This window comes from Ambystoma mexicanum, chromosome 2p (genome assembly GCF_040938575.1).
Source record: "Ambystoma mexicanum isolate Mex_15411 chromosome 2p, UKY_AmexF1_1, whole genome shotgun sequence".
Lineage (NCBI taxonomy): Eukaryota > Metazoa > Chordata > Amphibia > Caudata > Ambystomatidae > Ambystoma > Ambystoma mexicanum.
The window spans coordinates 944,649,799-944,674,390 of record NC_090923.1 but is presented as its reverse complement, the minus strand read 5'-3'; positions in this window follow the sequence as shown (position 1 = coordinate 944,674,390).

The following is a 24,592-nucleotide window of genomic DNA, read 5'->3' as shown; positions in this document are numbered from 1 at the left end:
TGCTAAACATTTGGAACAGACACACACACATATCCACATATGGCAGGGGTAAGTATTGCAGACAGTGTAAAAAAATATATCAGACATTTATTTTGTATCTTTTTACATTGTGTACACCATGAAACCTACCCACATGCCAGAGTTCAGGTTGTAGAATGTTGGGCAGTATGTTAAACATTTCGAACAGACACACACACACACATATCCACAGATGGCAGGGCTAAGCATTGCAAACTGCAAAAATCAGAGGCCAGTCTGCCAGTGTGGGTTGGAGGAACATGTTGCTGTAGATTGAATAAAACTCGAGCAAGCGGAAGCTGAAGAGACCGAGGAAGTTGGAAAGGTAACAGAAAAGGGGAGGGGGAGCTAAGAAATTGAAGGAATAGTAACAGCAGGGGGAGTGGGTGGTAGTCAGGTGTAGGTGCTATGGTTAAAGTTACAGGAGAATGTGTTAACAGAAGATGTGGTAAGAAGAAAGGAAGAGGTGGTAAAGGGGGTGCCAAAGTTAAAGGTGTAGGAGGTGTTAACAGGTGGTGAGAGTGACACATAGGAGGGGGTGACATCAGATGACAAAAGTGGTACAGATGAAGTGAAAGCCTGAAAGAGATAGCAAGTAGTAAGAATAGGTGTTGTCGTCCAGTAGCGGAAGCCAGAGAGATGGATGGATACCATTGGGAGCTCAAGGTGAAACAGAGGAGGTGGCAACAGGAACATTAAGTAGTAAAGGTGGGATTAAGAAAGGGATAGAGGCTAGTCCTCTAAACAAAGAATAGGAAGGTTCAGGTGGGCCAGCTCTGCTCTAGGCAGGACTGGAGAGTGTAAAGCGTAAAGAGGATGAGCAAGTGAGGTTGTGTTAAGATCAAAGAGGTGAGAGAAGAAGCAGCACAAAGGACCTCTAGTAAGATTAGACCATAAGAGGCTCCTATCCAGCCGTCTCTGCTGATAAGACTATGCAGCCAAGTGAGTCTTGGGGTAGAGGCCCCTGAAAAACCCCAAATTAGATAGTTGTCAGAATGGATTACGAAACCCTAAAGCTTAGAACTCTCAGAGAAAGGAGGAAATTGTGGTGTTGCCAAGGGGTGAAGAGGCCTTGTTCGATAAGGAGGAGAACCATTCTGCCAGTTTTTTGTTCATAAAATCTCCTTATTTCTTTTCTTGAAGTTAAGGGTGTTGAACTCAACATATATTGCCTCATTACAAGTTTGGTGGTCCGGAAACAACAGTGCCCGTAAGCTTACCGGCACCGATGTTTCCGGACCATCAAACTACAAGTCTGCTGTCGGGTGCCGTTTTGTCCACCAGGTCTGACCCTGGTGGTTGGAACGGCACCCGCCAGCAGACTTTCACGGGAAGCACCGGTATAGTTATTAACAGTGCCAGTGCTTCTGAACAGAATTGCCGGCGGCAGATTTACCGGACAACCGTGGCTGTAATGCCCTGGTTAATCCGGCAAGTCCGGTGCCGGTAAATCACTATGGGTCTGGCGGCAGCCTGCCGGTTTTATGGGCACGGCTACCACCGAACTCGTAATGAGGGCTCTCAGTGCCAGACAACCCTGTGACAGGCATTGCTCAGATTTAACCCCTGTTTCTCAGGTTCAGCTATTTAAAGACCACTTAGTTAAGCAGCATTACAGTTTTTAGCTTCTATTTCCAGTGAGACATTCAATTTAATTTAGGGCAGTGTTTTGGCAACATGTCGCCCTCCTGTGACTTGCATGTCGCATGTCCTACGCTATGCTAACTGGTGATGTAGCTTCATTGAAGAGCAGAAAGGCAGGAGCTGATTGAAGGGATTGAAGGGAGCCCAGTGGGTTAGTTGCCTGGGAGCTGATGCACTTGCACAGTGCTGTTCCTCTGTGGACAATGGCTAAGAAAGCAGTTTCATGGGAAGCAGAACTGAGAGCTAGGTGCAGATTCCATTTGGGGATTGCAATCCAAATCATACTTGTTTTGACTTAGCGACTTGAGCTTTTACTTTTTATTCAATATATATATATATATATATATATATATATATATATATATATATATATATATATATATATTTGATAGTCTTGGATAGCCAGTACAGACCATGATGTATATTTGTTAATTTAGCTTCCAACTATTCCGCAGAGCGTGGAAAGACACTTGCATTTGCAAGGATGGGCAAAGCTCTTTCAAAAGCATGTTTTTTTACTTGTAGTTATGATATGATAGGTTATGTATAACTCGCTTAATACCCAGAGGTTTCAAAGCACGGACCCAGGGATCGAACCTGTGTTGCTCTGTGTCGTCTTGCTTCCAAGACGAGCACGTTTCCCCTAAGCTATCCTCCCGAGACCAGCTCCTGGCTAGCATACATGGACCCACCTATGCACTACTGAATGGGAGGGAGGAATCCAGCAGGTGGATTTCAACTGCTTTAACCTGCATTTTTTAATGCATGCCCTTGGATTATTGCCAGGTAATATTGTTTAGCAGTCATGCCCTTTTGATGAATTTGTGTGTAAAAAAGCCCTTTCGATTTGATGGGTTTACAGTAGGTTGTATGACCTCGCCTAGCTACTTGCTCGCCAAGCCTGAAAGCGGTATCATTTTACATTTTACTGTGCAATATATTAGGTGGCTATGCACTTTCTTGATTGGTTGTAGGCTTTAAATTGCTAGGAGTAGAAGATTAGGATGCTAGGACAATGCTAACTAAATTATTGTTAATTTTGGGGAATGCCTATTGTTTGACTAAGTTTCATGCTCATATATTATCTCTACAAGAGAAATATACATAAAAGCTAAATAGTGACCGCAATATATATCAGTTTCTGTTGGAATACAAAGAGGCACTATATTGCAAGTGTAAATGATTGTTGTGTTAGTGATAATCCCCATCCACGTCAAAGGCCATATCCTAGATTGGTTGGCTGACCTAAAATTGAACACTTTGGTCGTGTCTAACGGGCCATGTCCTTGGTCGGACCACAACATTATCTCCTTCAACATACTTACATGTAACCTATACCGTATCCTGCCTCCACCTCTACCTGCTACTCAAACAAGGAATTCCCAGAACCCACCCCATCCCACCCCTGCTAAAGGAACTCACTGACTTTCAAGACACATCTAGCGACCATACTACAATGGTCGACATCTACAACCAATCCCTGATGCTTGCTATTGATGCAGTAGTCCCTGGGGCCAACCTCAAAGCATACCCAATGGCTCACATCAACACCTGGTTCACCCTCTGACCTCAAAGCACTCCACACTTCTAAATCCACAGCAGAAACCACCTGGAAGAATGGCCCTACAACACAAAACAAAGCTATACTCAACGATCTGTCTGAAAGCTACAAACAGGCAATACTCCAAGCAATACATTCTACATACAATTGCAGAATTGGCAAAGCCAACTCCAGCATCTGTGAGCTCTTTGACATAGTGTAGGAGCTATAATCCACAGTCCCCCGCCCCACTATCTGTACAAAAGCCACCACTTGGTGTACAAACATACAAAATGCACTACTAGACAAAATCGCCTCACTACAAAAAGAAGATTCTTCTAAAGAAAAGTAAGCTTATCTCAGCAGGCTCCCAACCTGATCTCAACCCTTCAGGCTCACACAGCATGATGTCCATATATTCAACTTCAAACCATTCTCTGAGCTGGACGTAATCAAAATCATCAAAGCGCTTAAGCTGTCTAGATGCCAGGGGGACATCTGCCCGGCTACAGTCAAAGACTGTGCAGGAGCACTTACACCATTCATTACTACAATGATCAATACTTCATTTTCATCCGGCCTAGATCCAGCCAACCTCAAAGACACTTGGGTACTACCTCTCCTAAAAACTACCCTTGACCTGGACATCCCTGCAAACTATCGCCCGATCACTATGATCCCTTTCCCCCTCATAATCTTAGACAGAGCAGCCTATCTAAAGATCCAGACACACTTGGAATCCCACAACCTTCTGGGTCTGCGCCAATCGGCATTATGACGGGGTCATGGCACAGAATCATCTGTACTTGATTTAAAAAATCAACTGGATGAATCCATGGATTCTGGCAAGCTTGCTCTCCTCCTTCCACTTGACCTATATACTTCATTTGATTTGGCAGATCACCAAATCCTTTGCCAACACCTCTTCTCTGCTGGACGCTTTTTGTCGAAAGCAGCCACCTGGATCTCGTCCTTTTTATCCAATATAACCATGCAAGTGTTCTCCTCATCTGCTTTGGCTGCACCTGCCACAATCACTTGCGGTGTCCCTCAAGGCTCTTGTGTCTCACCAACTTTGTATAATATGTTTACCAAACCACTCTTCAATCTCCTAGATGCCTAGGGTATCTCCTAGACAAACTATGCAGAGGATACGCACCTTCTCCTACCAATCACAGGCGATTACCTCACTGACTCCAACGCACTGAGGTCAATCTACCAAACCATCCAGGCGTGGGATGGCTTCACATATGTTATGCCTCAACGATGGCAAGACTGAGCTGCTTCTAGTTGGTTCTCAATCACTCTTAAACAAACTCGATGGAGCATACTATTCCTTCAATATTGAAGGTATGACCACCCCAGTCTCGGTTGAAGTCAAAACTCTTTGGGTCTATCTAGACTCTATTTTGTCACTAACAAGACAATGAAATGTGATTGCTTCAACAGCAGCTTACGCCGCTAAACTGTTTAATGCTTGTAGACCCTTACTCTCCCTGGAAAGTTGCCTCGCTATTGCTAGAGCGCTTGTTGGCTTGAGACTAGACTATTGTAATGGCTTGTAGTACACCAGTACCCCATCGCGAAAATATAAACAAGTTGCAGGTCATACAGAATAATGCATTGAGGGCTGCATTGAATATCCCAAAGAAAGATCATATCACAGCTGCCAGGAGAAAGGTGCACTGGCTGCCGATTCGTGAGCGCCCACAAATGCCTCCTGAATAAAGCTCCAAAATACCTCTCACTAAAGTACAAGAAAACCCAGTCCACCAGACTCACACAGGCATCCCTTATGCACCGTCTTACCACCCCAAAATTCAGAATTCATCATTCAGGTGGTCTCAGCTTTCAGTCATTGCCTGCAAAAACTGGAATGCCCTCTCAGTGCCGTTAAGATACAAGCAATCCGGGGGCGTGGCCAGGCCAGCTCAGATGCAGACGTGCCTGCTATTGCTATAGCTTCTGTCTTTGGGCACCTTTTTGACCCCCTAATGTGGTTAAATTAAATGCTTTTGCCAATCTGATTTTTGGGCACATAAACCTGAAGTAAATGTATCCTCGAGGGGACTGACGCTGTGACCTCTGGAAGCGCTCTGAACGTGGTCCCTTCCCTCATGGCTTTGGCATTATGGTGACATCCCGCAATCTGCGCTCTAGAAGTGAATGGTGAGGGGGCAACAGCCCACTGAGGCGCCGGTGCTGGGTCGGACCGAGCGACTGCCTGCAGAAGCCGTGAGGCCTCGTTGACATTCTTGGAGGCCGTCAGATGGGAGCTGTGTAGACGTAAAAGTGCATCCATGCTACAGCGACACCTGCAGGCTGGCGCAAGGACCCAGGAACTGGGGATTGTGAGCTGTGAGGGAGGAGGCTCTGTGTGACTACTTTCTCCCCCGTGGCGATCATGATCTGGCTAGCAGAGTGTGGAGCATCCTGGCTTGAGGATTCCCCCCACGCACTCAGGCTCGTTAACGGATGCCCCCTGAGCCCAGAGGGGGAGCTTTGGAGGCGGTCTGAGGACTAGATGCCTTTAATGGAGGCGCGCCTGATCAAACTAGGTGAATGGTCCTAATTTGTTCTCTTTTGGCTGTGTGGAAACGGTGGCTACTACAAGCCCACTGATGTGTATGGAGCATCTGCTCTGAAACTTCACTGCATCATGGGGCCCGGGTGATAGCTTGCTTCCTCTTGCATTGGAGTTGCCCCCTTCGTGAGGGAACTGCTGGGGGCTAGCAATGAAACAACAGGGTGTGTAGTTCTCCAGACTGGGGCTTGCTGGTCCTGAGCCCAAGTGCATCTTTTCTGGGGTTCCTTGCTATTATTGTGGTGACTCCCCCTGAGTCCACCACTGGTGCACAACCCCCTGTGCAGAACAACCTCAACTCCACGCCTCCCCCTCCACCCGGGCCTGATTAATTCCAAATATCTTTGCAGCGCCCCATTTTCTACAGGTAGCTGGGGGTCTGGAACACCACTTACCTCACTGTCAGAGTGCATGGGACCCACACCTTTTCTAGCAATGCCCAAAACTGATGCAAAGCTGAAGACATCAGATAGTAAAACAATGCTGACCTCGCAGGATGCAAAAGGCAAGCAAATGCAGTGGGTTCGAGCAGGGGTCCACTCGCCCCCACCCACGTCTGCCCACGCAGAGCCACTGTTCACAAGGCAGGACTTTGGAGATGTGTTCAAAGGATCCAAGCAGGACATCACCCAGGAGATCACCCTGGAATTCAAAGCCTCCAAAAATAGCCTGGCTAAATCAATCTCTGACCTGAACTCCCATCTTGTGGGCCTGGTTTCTCATGTGAATGAACTGGAAAATGTGTGAGATGGCCCATGATCACGCAAAACTAACAAACCGAATGGTGGGAATCGAGGAGCAGCTGGAAATAATCTGGGCAAAGCAGCACATCTGGAAAACCAGATTCAGAAGAACTGATCCTGGACAGGACCCACCGGGTCTTCTCTTCAGCACAACAGCGGGGCCACTTACTCCCTGATGTCCTGTCGCAGGTGCATTTCTTTCTGTGAAAGGAGGCGAACATGGCCGCAGCCCGTAAAAAGAGCCTGTGGAATTTGCGAGACCACTCTCATCTTGTTCCAGGTTCTTTCGAAACATACCTTGGCCAGCCGTCGACATTTACAAAGGGTCTCAGCCTGGCTGCAGTCAAAGAAAATTAATTACCGCTGGGGATTCCCCGGCAAACTGATCTTTGACTATCATGATGGGCTCCCTCCACATCTCTGCAGGGCGTACCTCTGATTTGCACCCCTCCCCGGAAGGTCTTTGAGGCTGACAACCTTCTTCATCTTGCCACTCTCAACTCTCGCTCTGCTTTCAAACACTCCTCTGATATTTGCCACCTCCTAGAAGAACTTGACCTTGATGTCCTCGGTTTTACCGAGACCTGGTTCACGGCCAGCTCTGTTATGATTTTTGACACTCTCCTCCCTGATGGCTATAAGATTCTCTCTGCCCCCAGACACAACCAACCTGGAGGGGGTGTAGCCTTGATCTTCCCTGAATGGATTCCTGCCTCTATCATCCCCACTCAGACTTACTCTTCTTTCGAATGCCTTTCGAATGCCTTGTCTGCAGGCTCTCTATTTCTCAGAGCCACTCTCTCACTATTACTACTCTATACAGGCCCCTTGGTCAAATTACCTCTTTTCTCTCTGAGTGGGCAGACCTCTGCTCCTTCCTTCTGGTCTCAACAAATCAATTCCTCATCCTTGGTGACCTCAACATTCATCTTGATTCTCCCTGTCCCTCCTCTGCACTCTTTCACAACCTCTGCGATTCGCTCTCCCTTTCTATCATCCCCTCTGGCCCGACTCACTCCGCAGGCCACACACTTGATGTCTTGATCTCCTCCGACCTACCCCTGTCTACTCCCCTCACCACTCCTCTCTCCTGGAGTGATCATTGCCTCCTTTCTTCTCATCTTTCCATCTCCTACCCCCAAGCCAACCCTACCCCAAGATTGCCAACCACCTTCTAGAACATCCGGCACATGAAGCGTGTGTCAATTGAGGCTTTCACTGCCACCCTATCCCCCCTCCTCCTTGTCAGACTGACTCACACCCTGACACAGCCCTGTCCCTGCTCTACTCCTATATTTCCGCTACTCTTGATGTTCTCGCCCCTGTCATGAGGATCTGTCTGAAGTCCAAAGCCAAGTGCAATTCTTGGTATGACTCTGACCTAGCTACACTTAAACGTAAGTGTAGGGTGGCTGAGAGGAAATGGAAGACTTCCTGCTCATCCGCTGACAAACTGGCCTGTCGCCTGCTCCAAAGGAAATACAGTCTCACTGTCTGCTCCAAGAAGAGAGGCCACACTCAAACCTGTGTCTCTGCGGCATCCAACAACTCGGCAGAACTCTTTAACATCTTCAAGGAGCTTGCCAACCCTGCTGCAGTCTCCACCCCTCCTCTCGCCTCCCAGGCTCTTTTCAATGCCCTTGCCTCTCACTTTAGTTCCAAAACAGGACATCTTGTTCACCCTCTCCTTCTTCCCTCCTCTCCCCTCTACTTCCCGGCTTGTTGACCCTCCCTCAGCCACCCCCCTCCCTCTTTCTCCTCCTTTCCTCTCTTCTCCCTAGATGAGGTTGCTAGACCAGTCCGATCTATGAAAGCCTCATCAAAACAGGTCCATCCATGTCCCTCTAAAACCTTTAAGGACCACATCAATACCCTTGCTCCGGCCCTCACAGACTTCTGTAACCATTCCTGTGCCTCTGGATCTTTCCCCTCCCCTCTGAAGCACTCCCTTGTGCATCCTCTCTTCAAGACACCCACAGCTGATCCCTACTGTCCGGCTAACTATTGCCCAATTTCCATTACTCACTTTTTGGGGAAGCTCCTGGAAAAGTTGGTCATCTTTCAGCTTAACCTTCATACCGACTCTTTCTCCACGACCACCAATCTGGTTTCAGAGCCTCCAGAAGCACGGAAACTGCTCTACTGAACATCCGTGAAGACCTGCTCTCCAAGCCTGATTGTAACATTCCCCCTGTCCTCATCCTTCTCGATCTCTCCTCTGCTTTCGACACAGTCAACCATACCACCCTGCTCAATCGTCTGCGTGACAACCTGGGTATCACTGATCAGGCTCTGGCCTGGCTGACCTCTTTCCTTTCTGATCGACCCTCCGAGGTCCAACTTGGGTCCTTCCTATCATCTTTCTCCCTCTCTACCTGTGGTGTTCTCCAGGGGTCTAACCTCTCACCTTGGCTTTTTAACCAATACCTGGCAACTTTTTTGTCATTTCTTTGTGTAACTATCAAGACATTAAGTATGCCTGTAACCTATGCCGTGATACCCCCAGGTTTGGCCGTAAAATCAAATGCAATAAATAAATAAATAAAATAACTCTCACTGACACCCAACTCATTTTCAGGCTTCCCTCAGACACCTGCTCTCTCTCCCTCATCTCTGATTGCCTAATCACCATTCTAAAAGGGTGTGCTACCAATGATCTCTGTCTAAATGGCAACAAGACTGCGATACTCCTCATTGGTACACCTTCACCTTCCTTTCCCCTCACTCTCTGGCCGGCCTCCCTTGGCGCTCCTCCTATCCCTACCTTCGAGGCTAAGAATCTTGGTGTCATCTTTCCTTCTCGTCACACACCTCCGACATCTCTAAAAAGTCAAACTTCTTATTGCACCTCCTTGGAAGCACTCTGCTTTTCCTCTCCTTCCCTCAGAAGCTCACTGTCTCCCACGCTCTGGTTCTCTCTAGGTTGGACTACTGTAACAGCCTCTTTTTAAATCTACCTTCCTCCACTCTCTGCCCTTTACAACTAATCCAGAACAGGACTGCGAGACTTGTTCTTGGCCTCAAGCCCTGGGATCGTATCTCTCCAGCTCTGAAATCCCTCCATTGGCTCCCAGTCGATGCAAGGATTACATTTAAAACCCTCTGCATTGGCCACAAGGCTTTCTGGGGCCATATGTCCAAAATACCTTCAACTATCCCTCCGTAAATACCTCCCCTCTCGAGCCCTTCGCACCTCTGCTTCTAACTCCCTTAGGGTAAGCCGTTTTTCAAAGAAACGAGTTGGGGGCAGATCTCTGTCTTCGGCTGGGTCTTCCCTTTGGAACAGCCTCCCGACCACCTTGAAACTTGAGGAGAACCATCCCCGGTTCCGGAAGTACCTCAAGACCTTCCTCTTGGCTTCTGCCTTTGCCCCTCTTCTGACCTGCTGATCTGTTTTCTCTCTCGGCACTGTGCACCTGGCCACCCTCTGTCCTTCGTGCCCAGGTACCTGCTCACCCTGCCTCCCTCCTGCACTGCTTCCGGGCCACCCCTTGCGATGGAGTCTGTATCTTTACCCATACAGTCCCCCTTTTTTTCCTCTGCACTTATCAGATATACCCTATCTGACTAATCATGCACTTGCCACTGGCTAGCTGCACTGCCACTTTTCACTGCCTGTATTTATTTACTTAGTGCATTTATTATTTATTCTGTTCTCTTCTCTTTTCCACACTTTCCATTTCTCCCCCTCCTAGTACTTTCCCCCTTTTTACCTTTTCCATGCACTTGCACGTTTTTAATGTCACTGGGCCTAGTAAAATCGTTTTTATTTCTCCCTTGTTCCCCTCCCTTTGCTTGGTCATGCTCTGAAACACTTGTGTATGAGCGTGATATAAATAAAATATCATATCATAAGTTTCTCAAGAACAGTGTGATCTTGTAGACGTGCCCATATCTGCACAAGAAATAATCCAAGCAATTTGTTCACTTCCGTCAGGCAAAGCGCCATGGCCAGATGGCTTCTCTAATAAATACTACAAAACCTTCGCCAACGCTCTGGCGTCACACCTAACCAAATTGTTTAATTCTTTCCTAATCTTTGGGTCTGTATCGAAGGCCATGGCAGAATCAGCCACCACCCTAATTTTGAAACTGGGGAAAGATCCAGAGGATTGCTTCTCTTATTTATTTATTTATTAATGTATTATTTATATAGCGCTTATACAAAAAGACAGTGTTTCAAAGTGCCACAAGGCAAAGGGAAGGAAGCAAGGGAAAAAATACACAATGGCAATGAGAATGAATACATAAGAAAACAACAAACAGCAGTCCTATTAGGCATTGTGACATTTGGAATGTGCAAGTGCAGAGAAAAGAAGGGTGTAATTGCTAATAAGTCCCCCAGGGGGCAGAGGGGGGAGTAACAGAGGTGACTGCTGGGGAGGCAACGGGTAAGTGCATGGGCATAGGCATCCCAAGCCAAAGAGGGAGGTATAACGCACATCAGGTGAGTGCAGGACTGGGCAAGCCACCCAACTGTAGGTGTGGGCCCAGAGGGCCGTGCAGGGTGGGGCAGATACTGGTGGCGATTGGGAAAATGACCAGGACCTTATTGGGCTATTGAGGGATCAGGCCGCCAATCTTTGTGGCTGTGGATATGGTTAGCACAAGAGGGAGATAGAGAAGGAGGACGAGAAGAGAAAGGTCTTGAGTCGTTTGCGGATCTTGAGGTGATTTGGTTCAAGACGAGACTGTTGCAAAGGAGGGAGCCAGCAAAGGAGAGAGATCTACCTCCAGCTCTCTGCTTAGAGAAGCATTTGACCAGCAGAGAATTGGAGCAGGAAGATCAAAGGGATTTGGAAGGAGAGTATTTAGTGAGAGGGAGTTGCAGGTAGCTGGTCCCAGGCCCCAGACCACCTTATGGGGGGATGCAAATGGTGTTGAATTTGATCCCTGCGGCAACCAGGATCCTTATCCAGTGGTTGAAAGGTTTGAAAAGATGTAGTGGAACTATGTTTCCTGATGGCCTGCCCCGCTCCCCACAAACCCCATCGCCATTCCCCCTCCCACGTGCAATACAAACCCACAAACACATGTGCCCGCTGTTTTCAGTGCAGTGCACTGAAGTGCAAGTTTCAACTGCTTCCAACACTTTTATTTTAAAATGAAACCATTCCAGAATGCTTTGCTTTTAAAATAAAAGTATAGGAACAGTAAAATGTAATTTAAAAAGTAGAGAAGCACTGCTCCCACCCACGTCGACCATGGTCCTTATGGCCCAATAGCCCTCCTAAATACCCAGGGATACCCAGGATCCTTATCGCCCAATTGCCCTCCTAAATACCGATGGCAAGCTATTTCGTAACGTTATCACCACCCAATTGGGGGAAGCTCTCCTGGACATAGTTAACAGTGACCAGACAGGTTTCATAAAAAACAGGTTGGCACATGACAACATTAGGTGGGTGATAGACCTCGTGGCACCAGCGCCTCAAATCCCAGGGAGACTGGCCCTGCTACCTTTGGATGCCCATCGAGCATTTGATTGCATGTCCTGGGAGTATCTAAAACGTTTGCTCCTGGCATATGGGCCTGGGCCCCATTTCTCCAAATGAGTGCTAGCGACCTTCCAGATCCTGGCCACCCGGCTTAAGGTAAACTCGCTCTGGTCTGCTTTGCTTCCCTTGGGCAGAGGAACCAGACGGGGCTGCCCTCCATCTCCCCTGGTCTTTGGCCTGGCTATGGAGCCTTTGGCGAAAAAAAGACGTCTCCATCCACGCTGGTTTCACATGGGGGTGGGGGATGAGGATGAGCCACAAAGTATTATAAACGGATGATGTTTTGTGCTTCCTTCGAGATCTGTTATCCTCCTTACCAGTCCTAGTGGAACTCCTAGACCAATTTGCTCGGGTATCAGGATTCTGTGTTAATTATGGGAAATCTGTAGGTCTTGGCCTGATGAAACCCTAGAGGCTTTGGCTACCTTAAGAGAGACCTATTCTTTTCACTGGGCAGATCGGGAATTCAGTTACTTGGTGTACATATTACTTCCACTTATGCCAACTTAATGAAAGCCAACATTCCGCAGTTATGGAAAGAAGCCAAACACATATTGCAGTTCTGGGATTCTCATGAGATCTCCTGCTTGTTCTGGATCTGCGCTGTCAAGATGACACAGCTTCTAAAATTGCTCTATATCTTTCAGGCCTTGCCTATCCTAATCCAAGAGCGTGAGCTGCTGGAACTGCAGAAAGCAGTGGGGCGGTTCATCTGGCAGCATAGACAGCCTCAAATCCCTTGCAGGCTTCTCACTAGGCCCAGTTGTCTATGAGGGCTTGGAGTCCCGTGCATCCATAGATACTTTATCGCTTCTCAGATCGCCCCAATGCTAGAATGGGCCTTGGTGGAGAGTTCATCTAAACGGAAAGATATAGAGCAGGACGCTTCCCCTTTTCCTTTGGGTCACCTGCCCTTCCGTCCTAAGGAGGCGATACACTCATATGGCAATCTAGTAGCGACCACTCTCATCGTTATACAAAATTGGGACAAGGCATCCGTGCAACAGGGGTTCAGATCGGGGTTGGCTCCCCTCTCCCCGATCCTCCAAAATCCTGCTTTCTCGCCAGGCATGACCACTAATGCATTTAAACAGTGGGTCTCTGGGGAGAAACTATGACTAAGAGACCTATATAAAAGACGAAACTCCACTTACACTCATTGAATGCAAAGAGAGGTTTAACAGTCGGAGCGCTTACGCTATGCGCAGGTACGCCATTGGATCTCCAATAGGGGGGTCAAGCAACTGGGCTTTCGCTCTTTAGAACTACGGGTGCTTGAGGGACAGAATTTATGTAGGGTCTCAACGTGTTACCGTTTACTTGAGAACGCACTTCAGGGGGAAAAACTCCCATACATGCTGCGCTGGAGAGGGAGCTGGGTATGGAAATCCCAGAGGAATCATGGCTAACAATATGGGCTCGGGCACATAAGAGCTCTCAATGCACTCTCATTAAAGAAGGTGCCCTCAAACTATGTTTCAGATGGCACTTATCACCTCAGCGTTTGCATACGATTAACCCGGACTACCTTGACCACTGCTGGCATGGCTGTGGACACAAGCAGACTTGGTCCCCATGTGGCAGGAGGTCTGATCCAAAATTAAGGAGATAATGGGTAGTTTACTCCCCATGTGCCTGCTGATCCTCCTATTTGGGGATATTCCTGAAGATGGCACAATTCCAATGACAGGCCCCAAACCAGACTTGATCTCTCAGCTGCCAATGGCTACACGCTGGAAGACACCCGATGGCCCGTGCATTTCTTATTGGTGGGTGAAGGTGTGGGAAATCGTAGTGATGGAAAAGATGACGGTGCTCCTCACAGGTTGGGTGCTGAAATCCTCTCGAACCTGGGACCCTTTTCTGGAGTATGTGTGTGATAGGGAGCATATGTTCTTCCAGCCACTGTTACTGAAGCACCTAACTTTGTAATAATCACATTTATGTTAATCATACAAACTAGCAGAGTGCGTGAAACAATCTTATTGCTCCTAGTCGTGTGATATATTCTTTATTTTTTTTGGTTTTGGTTTGTTTGGGTCCTTGCTGGGGAACTTGTTTATTCTATAATCTTGGAAAATGAAATGTCAATGATATTTCTGTCTTTAATCCGACCCTTTGCCATGTCTTGTAATGTATACATCGGAATTTCAATAACAATATATGTTACAAAAAAAAAGATCTGAGCAATCCTACTGGATCTTCCATAAGCATCTCAAAATGCGGCTTTTCTCCTTACAACTAATTGAGGAGAAAACTAATTATCTCCACTTGGGGAGATGCAACTACCAGGCCCATGAGTGGTGCCACTAGATTTGATTTGGTTTATTTGTAGTGCCCATATCGTGACCAAACCAAAGGGGAGAACTTGTATCAAGGTCCAGATGTAATTTACATAATAAAGGGTGGGGATAACCAAGGATGGTCTTAAATTATTGGAATATATATATTTTTTGGTTTTTTTCCTAAATACCGCCAAGGTTCTAGCTAACTGAATTTCTACAGGCAGTTCATGGCATAGTCTAGGACATGCCACAGAGAAATATCTGCTGCTTCTAGAAGTGCAGCATGTTTGCAGAATGACCAACAGAATCTATTTTCTGCTGAGGCATCTGGTGGGCTTGTAGCACGTCAGAAGCAAAGATAAGTAAGGAGGGGGCAACTCATGCAGACACTTGTATACTAGGCAGAGACATTTTGAACCCTTTGCCATTTCTGTATTAGCCTGTCAGCAATTACAACATATAATACTTTACTGAAATCCAAGTAAGAATTTATGAGTGTGCCAACCACGGATGCATGATCTTCCTTGGGAATAAATTGCAGAGTCTGCTTGAGTAACCAAAACCGAAACAAAAGTAGCTCTGGTAACTTCATTGATCTGGCATGACAGCAAGAGACCAGATTCCCAAATTATCAGATTTCTTGCTTTAGTTTCAAAGAGGTGGGGAGGTCAAAAAGACGTGGGGGATTCGCCAATTGGCGAGGATCCTTAAGCAGATGTCTAGGTCAGGGGTATGCAACCTGCGGCCCTCCAGATGCTTTAGAGTATATGAATCTCCTGATTCCTCACCATTAACAAAAATGGTGAGGGCTGGTAGGGCTGGTGGCAGCTGCCATCTAAAACATCTGGAGGGCCAAAGGTTGCAGACCCCTGCTCTAGGTCTTAGCAACAGAATTTCAGGATGGAGCTGCAGGTCATTACTCAACAGCCATTTATTTATCATACCTGTCCCTTCAATAAGGAAGGCAAAGTGTCAGAAGGCTCAGACACTGATGTACATTTGAGTATCATCTGCAAAGGAGTGGTATTATAACTGAAAGTTATGAAAAATATTCATTGGAGGTACATATTAAATAATAGTGGCAACAAAGGCAAACCCTGCAGAAATCTGCAACCTAATCCGATGGGATCCAAAGTAAATGGGCAAATATTTACCATTCGGGAACGATCGGTTAAGAAGCACTCGAACCGAGGTAAGGTAGTGTCATTCATTGATGTAAGAGACAGCAGTGGTCTGCGGTATGAAACACGGCTGAGTCCAGCAAAAAAACACAGAAAGGGAATGTTCAGCATGGGCAAGAATGCCATGCCAAATTGCTTTGAGTGGCGACTCTGCACCGGACTTTAGGCAAAAGCCTAATTGGTGCAAATCCAGGATCTTCGGTTCTGCAAAGTTTTGAAGTTGTATGGTGGTAATCTTCTCAAACAGCTTTGCCTTCCAAGATGAGTTAACAATTGGTCAAAAGTTAATCCTCAAAGTAAGGTCTACAGCTTTCTTTATACTTGGAGAAACTAGAACTGTTTCCATGGACATCGGACCATTCCATGAGTAAGTTTTGCCAAAAATGTGACCATCTTAAGTAGGTCATCAGCCAAATGACTAGCGACCATAACTGGAAGAAAGTCCAATTTCTATTGTGTAGGCGTTAGCTTCTTTAATAGTGGTAATAGCACATCAGCCACTTTTTGAAGTGAAAATAAAACTTTATTAAGAGGATCAACTGGTAACTCTGTAGGATCCAAGATAATCTGCTTCTTAGTTAATTTCGGCTATTTGAGAAATAAATAATTTGTTAACTCTTTGGCCATTTTTACAGAGGATTTTAAGGCCTGAAGTATGGAGAATGGTCCTGAAGCGTGGGCACCTGAGATATTGGTCAAGAAGAGGGAGTTCTGAAGGGTGGAGCTAAAGAATAAAGTGGTGTGATGGGGCCTTTAAAGGAGTGTCCTGGAACAAGCATTGCAGAGTACATTGGTTAGGGGATTCGATCGTGAAATTGAGGAATTGGGCCTGTATGAAAATGTAAAATGGTAGGACTGTAAGGTATGCAGTGGAGTCTATGTGCTGCATAGATGGGTCTGTATGTGCCCATGATGAGACTGATCTCCCAGCTGTGGTTAAAAGCACATGCAGTGTTGTAGAGTAGGAAGAACAGGGTCCCTCAATTTACTCAGGCCTCATTAGCCTGATCCAAAGAGAAGTAATGGGCTTGTATTAAGCAGTCTTTATTAACCGATCTGTAGCATGGGCAAACGCACAGGCTAGCTCTTTACAGATAGGTGTGGGACGGAATGACCGCACACTGGGACAAAACCACACCGTAGATGGGATAAATTAAGCAGGGTCTGATTCGAGGGTATTTATAACATGTACATTGCCTCATTGATGTAGCAAACTGACAGCAGTAAAAATTGGAGAATGTGTGCTCCCAAAAAGTTTAATAAATTAAAAACTCTGCACAGCTGGTTTAAATGGTTGCATAACACAAAGGAATGCCTTGTGCTGAAAAGAAACACACTTTGGGCCTCATTAGGAGTTTGATGCTATAATAAATATTGGGCTATCATTTTGTCACTTCCACCTTTTTGGCAGAAACAGAATGAACAAAAACATTATTACACAGCAGAATTTTGAGTTTGGAGGTGGAGTGGAGGTTTACCTCCTGGTGGAGGTAAACCTCCACTCCACCTCCAGACATCAGTGGATTTACCACAGTGGAATTTCCACTCACGGTAAATCTGCAAAAATCCCCATCTAGTTCTATGGACTCTATAAATGGATATTACCACAGCCTTATCACCACTTGTAATCTGGTGGTAAATCTGCTGGCCAGAGTGGGGCAATGGTTAACGAGTTTGGAGGTAATCACACAGAAAAAACACAGAATTACCATCATATTTGTAATTGTTTTGTGTCCTTTTGTTGGACAGATGTTTTCAAACCTGTCTTCTGTTTGCTTTGGGTGAGCAGTGGCTCGTTCTAGATGTACCCATCTTGGGTGCTGGTGTGAGCCCAAAACACAGGTTAAATTCTTCGTTGAGTAAGTGCAGACTCTGGTGTTGCAGTACTTTATCTCCTGGAGGCAGTCTCTCCACATCCTCCACCTAGTCAAATTCCAAGGTAAAGTACTAAGAGTTGCCAACAAGATTACGCCATCAGGGCTGCAACCCTCCCAAATTATTTATACCCCTATGTCAACCCAGACTTCTAAAGGTTCAATCTGCAGCAGGGCACGCAGCACCCAGGCAAATCGATGGATGCTTTTCACGCGAGTTAGGCGCCTTGCAAAGCCATGCAACGTTGTATGGTGTAAAAGATTAAATCATAGCATGGGTCATCCAAGGTTGAGTCTCAGCAAAGTTGAGATGCCACATTCTCTACAAACCATGAATCCCACTTCTGAAGATCCTAGAGATGGCCAGGAAACTTAATCCGTGTATACTCTTGCATGTTTGACATGGAAAAGGCAAGGGATTGAGCCAGAAATTAAGGGATGAATGCTGTTTGAAGCACTCCATCCACCAGGAGCCAGAAACAACATCAACAACCGAAGAGCAGCAGTGATCGATGTGAATGTTACCAGTGCCATGGAAAATTAACCACAGACTCTTCAGGTGGATTGGGGAAGGCCTTTAATACCAATCAGCAAAGCCAGCATACACAGGAAAACAGCAACCCAATGACAGTACGAGACTTGGCGCAGATACTACCCTCCTCCTTCCAGGCACAGAGCTTTTATACAGACTAGCACACATGCATTTCAATGGAAAGGGAATTTCAGACATGGCATGAGATCCTCAAGCAGCAATGTTGCAGGTCACTGTTCATTATCCCAGCATGCAAATCAAAGGTAGAGGTTTCGTTCTGATGCTGGGAAAAGGTCCTACTGGGCTGTCCGGGAAGACACATGACAGTTGTAGCAGTGCAAGCTCCTTCGCTTCTCACATGGTTTGGGGTATACTGGCTTGCTTACTAATGACTACTTCCGTCAGCTAAAGCCGTTTTGCCTACAAAGGAGTTGCGCTAAAACATGCTTAGGTATGCCAAAAGGCAAGCAGGTTAGAAGCCAGAACTATTTATTCGAGCACTTTCAGGCAGTAGACGACAAAAGCCTTTGCGGTTAAGACATGCGCATTGGAACATAGGGTCTACACAGCAATGGCAATAAGGCACTGTTAAACATTGCATTTAGCATAGACTCATTAGAACTATAACAACGGCAAAGTATCCGAGGAGCTCATTGAAACATTTTAATTCTCTGTTTTCCCCCACACCAGTAATCCTCTAGGAGAGTCGTGAACATGCTCAAATCGTGGAGGTGACCAGCGTGGCCTGAAAGGCTGCCAAAACAAGGGATACATCAGCAGAAAGTGCAAACAACCCAATCACTATGCCAAGGTGTGCAGGTCAAAGTCCAGGAGACATCGGTTAGGAACTCACATTGCAATAGTTTATCAGAAGGAGCAGGAAAATCACACAGCAGAGCAGACGCTTGAGTGACAAAATGTGTAAACCATCTATGAGGTCTATTGTGGTTCCTCCACATGGGAAGTCAGATGATGCAGCTGCATGTATCAGAGCTCAACGACTTTCTAGAAGAGTTTGAATCCTTCTTTCATGGCACTGGGTGCACCTTAAAGTTGTTACAGGATTCTCTCCATCAACCCCTCATTGCGACTAGTCCACCTGTGTCACTAGTTGGGTCTGCGCCATGTTCACCATAAGGGAGAAGAGGAGTGCAACAAACTTGAAAAAGCAGCCATTATTGAGAAGGTGCCAGTGCCACTCCATGCATAGCTCTAATCATCACTGCACGAAAATCAAAACAACCTGGGCAAGTCGCAACCTGAATAGAAATGTCACATCACTCCAATGGTATTGGCACATACCTCATTGGCAACCACTTCTCCAAACTAGACCTAAAATCTGGTTACCAACTAAAACTAGACATTCATGAGTAATCATCATAGTTTCCCCTCCCATTGAACTATGCAGGTACAAGCGTCCACATTTTATTTCCTCAGTTGCCGAAGTACACCAAAATACAATCACTAGCCAGTCTTAATGGAGTTCTGAATGTCACCAATGACATGCTGGTATTTTCCAAGTCAGAGGATGACCACCTACCCAAAATGAATGCAATGTTCTAAATGGTCAGCGACTGCAGCCTCACACTGTAGAGGGCACCGAGTTTTCGTACTGTATATTAAGTCAGGATGGCAAACAAGATAACCACCTGCCCTCCTTCCTGCCGAAAACTGTCTGAACTTTGGAACTTCCTCAGCCTTTCCAACAACCGCAGACATTTTTTACCTGCAGCTAGTCACGATCACAGAACCCCTGCAAAACCTTACAAATTCTCTTCTCACACTGAGTGGCAATTGAGTGACCATGAAGTATCACCATTGCAAATAGCTAAATAAATGCTAATCCCTACATGCATATTCAATATATTAAACATCCTTTATTCAAACAATTTTGCTGTGGTTACATGGGGTATGGCTAGTGAATAATTTCATAATATTAAGGAAATGGAGGCAGCTGTCCTGTAGTTGGCAGGCCAGAGACTTGTAACTCACTTTTGCTCATGCAGTTTTAGTATCCAAGACGCCTATTGGGCACCGGTGACAATGATCTACCTTCTATTCTGCTGAAGAAAAAAAAGAATGGATCATAAATACATCAAAGAACAAGCTGATTATTTGTAACCACTCAGGAGTTAAATGCTCTTGGCATAGTAATGTATCTATAGAAAAAGTAGACACATTTGATTATTTGGAAATAAGATTAGACAGTTGGGTTAGCTATATGACCTACAATGAGCTGTCCTACTTTGTGAAGGATGGAAGAAATGATGGTTAACCTTTCTAAACATCCAAAGGGTAGGGCTCTATCACAAATAATAGTGGTATATAAACTGCAAACGAGAGCAGCAGCCCTATATGGAGATTAACATCTTTGTGTTCTCGACACAAGGAGAATTCATGATTGAAACTCTTATTAGGACTTCCTCTTAGTGCTCCCTCTAGTCCAGTCAGGCTAGAACTTTGATTAATAAACAGAACCAATGTTGCTAAAATAAAACCATTAGAATATTAGGTAAAAGATGTGGTCAAGTGTTGCAAAGCCAGGTGTGACCAATTTGAAGCAGAGGAGGTGAGGTAGCCGTGAGGCTGTGGCAGACCGAGTAAGCGGTTCGGAGCAGAGCGCACCGGGGAGGAGGATTCTTGGACGTTTGAATCCGACCCCCATTAATGGCCAAGAAGCTCATGATCCTTGTTGCGGAGGTCGCACAGTAGAAGCATTGTAGTGTGTTGAAGGGGTAGTCTGGAGTGCCAGTGGAAAGCCAGAAGCAGCAGCTGCTCGCATCGAGGTTCGCCATGCAACCCAGCCACTTCAAAGAGGCCAGTGAGTTTCTCTGAGCCCTGAAACCCCAGACCGGCATGCACACGAACCCTGAAAAGTAACGCTGCAGTATGTTTAAAGCTATTGCCATTGTTTGAATCCACACGCGAGCTGATACCAAGAAGCAGAACATTGTGCAAGCGTTTATTTCACACAGCAATCAAACAGGCAAGTCGCGTGTGAGGATTTCCAGAACTGGGAGAACAAGATTTGGTATCCCTTGTCAATTAAAGTGTTATTTAGCGAATTGAAGGGAACAAGAGAAATGCTCATTATAAAAGAAGCTTATTAAATATCAAACTGAATGAAAATTCACAGCAAAGCCATACCACACGTATTGAATACCAAATTGAGTGAAACTTTGTGAGCAATGCTGTTCACTGATGAAAGGCACATGGGAAAGTGCCCAAAAGAGCACAAGTGTGTAAGCGTGCAACAGAGAGGTGGGAAATTGATAAGACCACCACAAAGTGAATTATATCAATGGAGACAGTGTGGCAAGGCCAAAGACTGGTATAAAGCATGCAACCCCTTTATGGGAAAACCAAGAGGCTGACCAGGAGAAGCCAAGAGAGTGTGAAGCTGCACATACCATGTGGGCTGAAGAGCCTAGGGTTCCTGGCTGCGTGACCTGTGATGGGTGGACTGTGTGGTCTGACAACTGTGCCTAGACCAGGGAACCCTACAATCTGAAAACCCATATACATTGTGAAATACACCAAGAAGGAACATTGTAAGTGAACGGTTGATACAATCCAGAGGAAAGGTGAAGTTGATCTGGAGTTGTGTTGAACTTTTGAAAACTCAAGACAAGTATAAGTTGCTACGTTGAAGTCTTGGGGAAGGGAACCCTGAGAAGTGAGGAATTGCAGATGCTGTCTTGAGGAGAGAGCATCAATGCCATTTTCCTTTTTGACCTGTGTTGCCTGAAACTTGGGCAATGGAACCCCGAGGATTGTGTGCAACTGTATTGTTTTGAACTTCGAGAAAAGGTAATCTTGAGACTTTTTGTGGAAATTTCTTGAAATTGGGGAAGGGGAGCTGAAAAGAAAGCGAAGATTTGGTATCCCTTGTCAATTAAAGTGTTATTTAGCTTGAAGAAGCTTGGAATTTCGTTCTGATCACCATTTCTTTGATTACTGACATCCCTACACATTGTTTAGCTTTTGTTGCGAGGGCAAGAATAGGTTTTGGACACAGACAGACTTTTAAGTTGAACTCTTTGACTTTCCTTAGTTTCATTCAGATAGGGAAATCCCACCCTAGCATGGGGCAAGTTAGGCCTTCTACCATCCTGACATTTGAATTAATACATTATTTTTCTTTGAACTTTGAATCTGTTGTCTGTGTCTTGCTTCTTGATGCCTTCACATAATGCAAAGTATATTTTGTTCACTGGCACATCATATCTTGCTAGGGGATGGAAACTAAGGTTTTGAGTCCTTTATGCTGAGTAATCTTGATCATTTTTTTTAATGAATTTTTATTGTTTTTACCAGGTTCAATGAACTCAATATTGGTTATCCTATTGTATTGACATTTTTGATATGTTGAGTTTTATGTGGAATGTTATATACTATCATGAAAATATAATCCTTGAAGAGCTAGCTCTGGAGGCAGATAAAAGATGAGCAAGGAGAATTTGCAGAGATGCCAGATCCTTTCGGGAGTCTTGGTTTTCCTTCCTACCTTGTGACCTCTTGGTCTTTAAGGGAACCTCTGGACTTCAGTGGATTGTTTTCATTTTCCACTTCAGGATTCCTCTTGGTGGCTGGTTTTGGATTTACAGGCTTTTGTCTCACTTTGCACATAGGTGGGACTCCCTCATCTCCATTAAGATTTCTCTTGGCTTAGTCTCTTTTGCTACCATTTTCAAACGCTTTGATAAACTCTGTGATACCCAATTGGGATATTAGCGGTGATAAATAATAAAATAAATTGCAAGACACCTCTTGAGCCCCAAATCCTTTACAACATAAAGGGGAGGCCTACACACCTCTCTTTCAAATACACTGTGGTATCTTGATGGGTCCCTCTTCCAAAAATGCACTCCCCCATATAAATCTGTACCTGCTGAGTGTCTGGAGACTTTGTAGTATCATTCCCTACCATCAACGTATTTATATTGTGTGCCCCAGTCCATAGAGGGTTTCTTAGGCACCCCAAACAGATCTCTCTCTGCAAGTACACCTGTTGGCACATGGGATGCATGGACATCGAGGAATTAGTTTCAAACACCACCGGTGTTGCAGGATCTTCACTTCGACTATAGTAGACCAAAACCAGGGTGTCGATAGGAACGCTGACTCCAGCTACATTGCGTGGAAATTGCAGTTTAACCCAGATGCACCCGAGATATTTGCAAGGGTTGTCTCCCATGTCAAGAAGGTTCAGCCGAGAGAGAGAGAGAGAGAGAGAGAGAGAGAGAGAGAGAGAGAGAGAGAGAGAGAGAGAGAGAGAGAGAGAGAGAGAGAGAGAGAGAGAGAGAGAGAGACTTGGTAAACGGTACACTGTGTCCTTGATCTCGCCCTCCAGAGTATGCACCTCTCGAACCAGTTCATCAAAGGGTGGTGATCTCTGGGTCCGTTCTTTGAGTCGTAGCTGCAGAAGTAACAGCGGCAGAGATCTGGATCCACGCATGACCTGTTGCAGCCTGAACAGATTCATGCTGTTCCGCTCAATCCCCTTCCGTTGCTAAGCCAGCTAAAGAATCGGCTCAGTCCTTGCAAGATATTCAGAGAGGCGCTCACCCTGTTGGAGGCAGGTGGCATAGTACTTCACCATGAGCTCTGCACCAGACTCGGTGGCTCCAAACACTCCAGCCAGCATGTACATGATGTCCATCGATGTGGGGTCTGGATGCGTGGCACGGAGCACCTGAATGACTCAATGCAGGACCGCAGAGACTCTCAATGACACGGCGCCTCTTCTCCCGGTTGGTGCCCTCCAGTCATGTGTGGGGTGCATTTACCAGCCCAGCAGAATTACCCTGCACCACCAAACTGCATTTTCAGCAATTACAAGAAGAATGGCTGCACTGGTGCTGCTGAGCCCTATTCTCTTGCATTAAAACTGCATTTTGCAGTTACAAAATTAATGGCTGTGCTGTCTTTGCCGAGCACATATGAGGCGAGATGGAACCTGGAACACCCTGAGAATGGCTGCCAGTGTTTTCTTCATATCCACCAAAGAGAATTCAAAGGCTATGCTGCCAGCTCAAAACTTCCCACTGAAAAAGAAAATGTTCTGGTTTAAAATGACTGCGCACTGATGCCCATTCCATCTTTTCAACATTACAGAGTTTGGTTCCAGTAAGACACATCCATGTTCATCCAAATTCAGGGTGTACACCAGCAAATGGGGGCATTCCTCACCGAATGGCATGCTGTGTCAAGCAAAATCTGTGAAAAAGCAGAGAACTTCACTCCAGGCCATACGCAAGCGTTTTACATTTTGCAACAAAATAACACAGGCAAACTCTTCACAAGAAGCCCTCTCTTTCTCTTTGCGTATGTCAAGTTCAAAGAACCCTTGTGTTGAACAGATTCCTGTGTACTAGAAATTGACTAGGGCCATGGAAATGCTCAGAATAAAGATGCGAGGAAAAACCGCATTTGTAAGGTGACATCCAAGAAAAATTAAAATGGTGCTTTTGCCAAGCAAGAAAAGGCCTTTTTGAAAATTAAATGTTAGAATGATGCCCTGTGCTTGCACAGAAATGTGATGGAAGATGGCGGTTTGCTCTAAATATAAACATGATATTTATTCCCAAAAGACTTGCTTTCTGTTTAAAGAAGGGGAAAAAATAAATGACTTTGAGGCCAGCAGAACAGGTTTGGCAGGCCTTGACTTCAAAGGGCCTTGCCTCCCCTGGG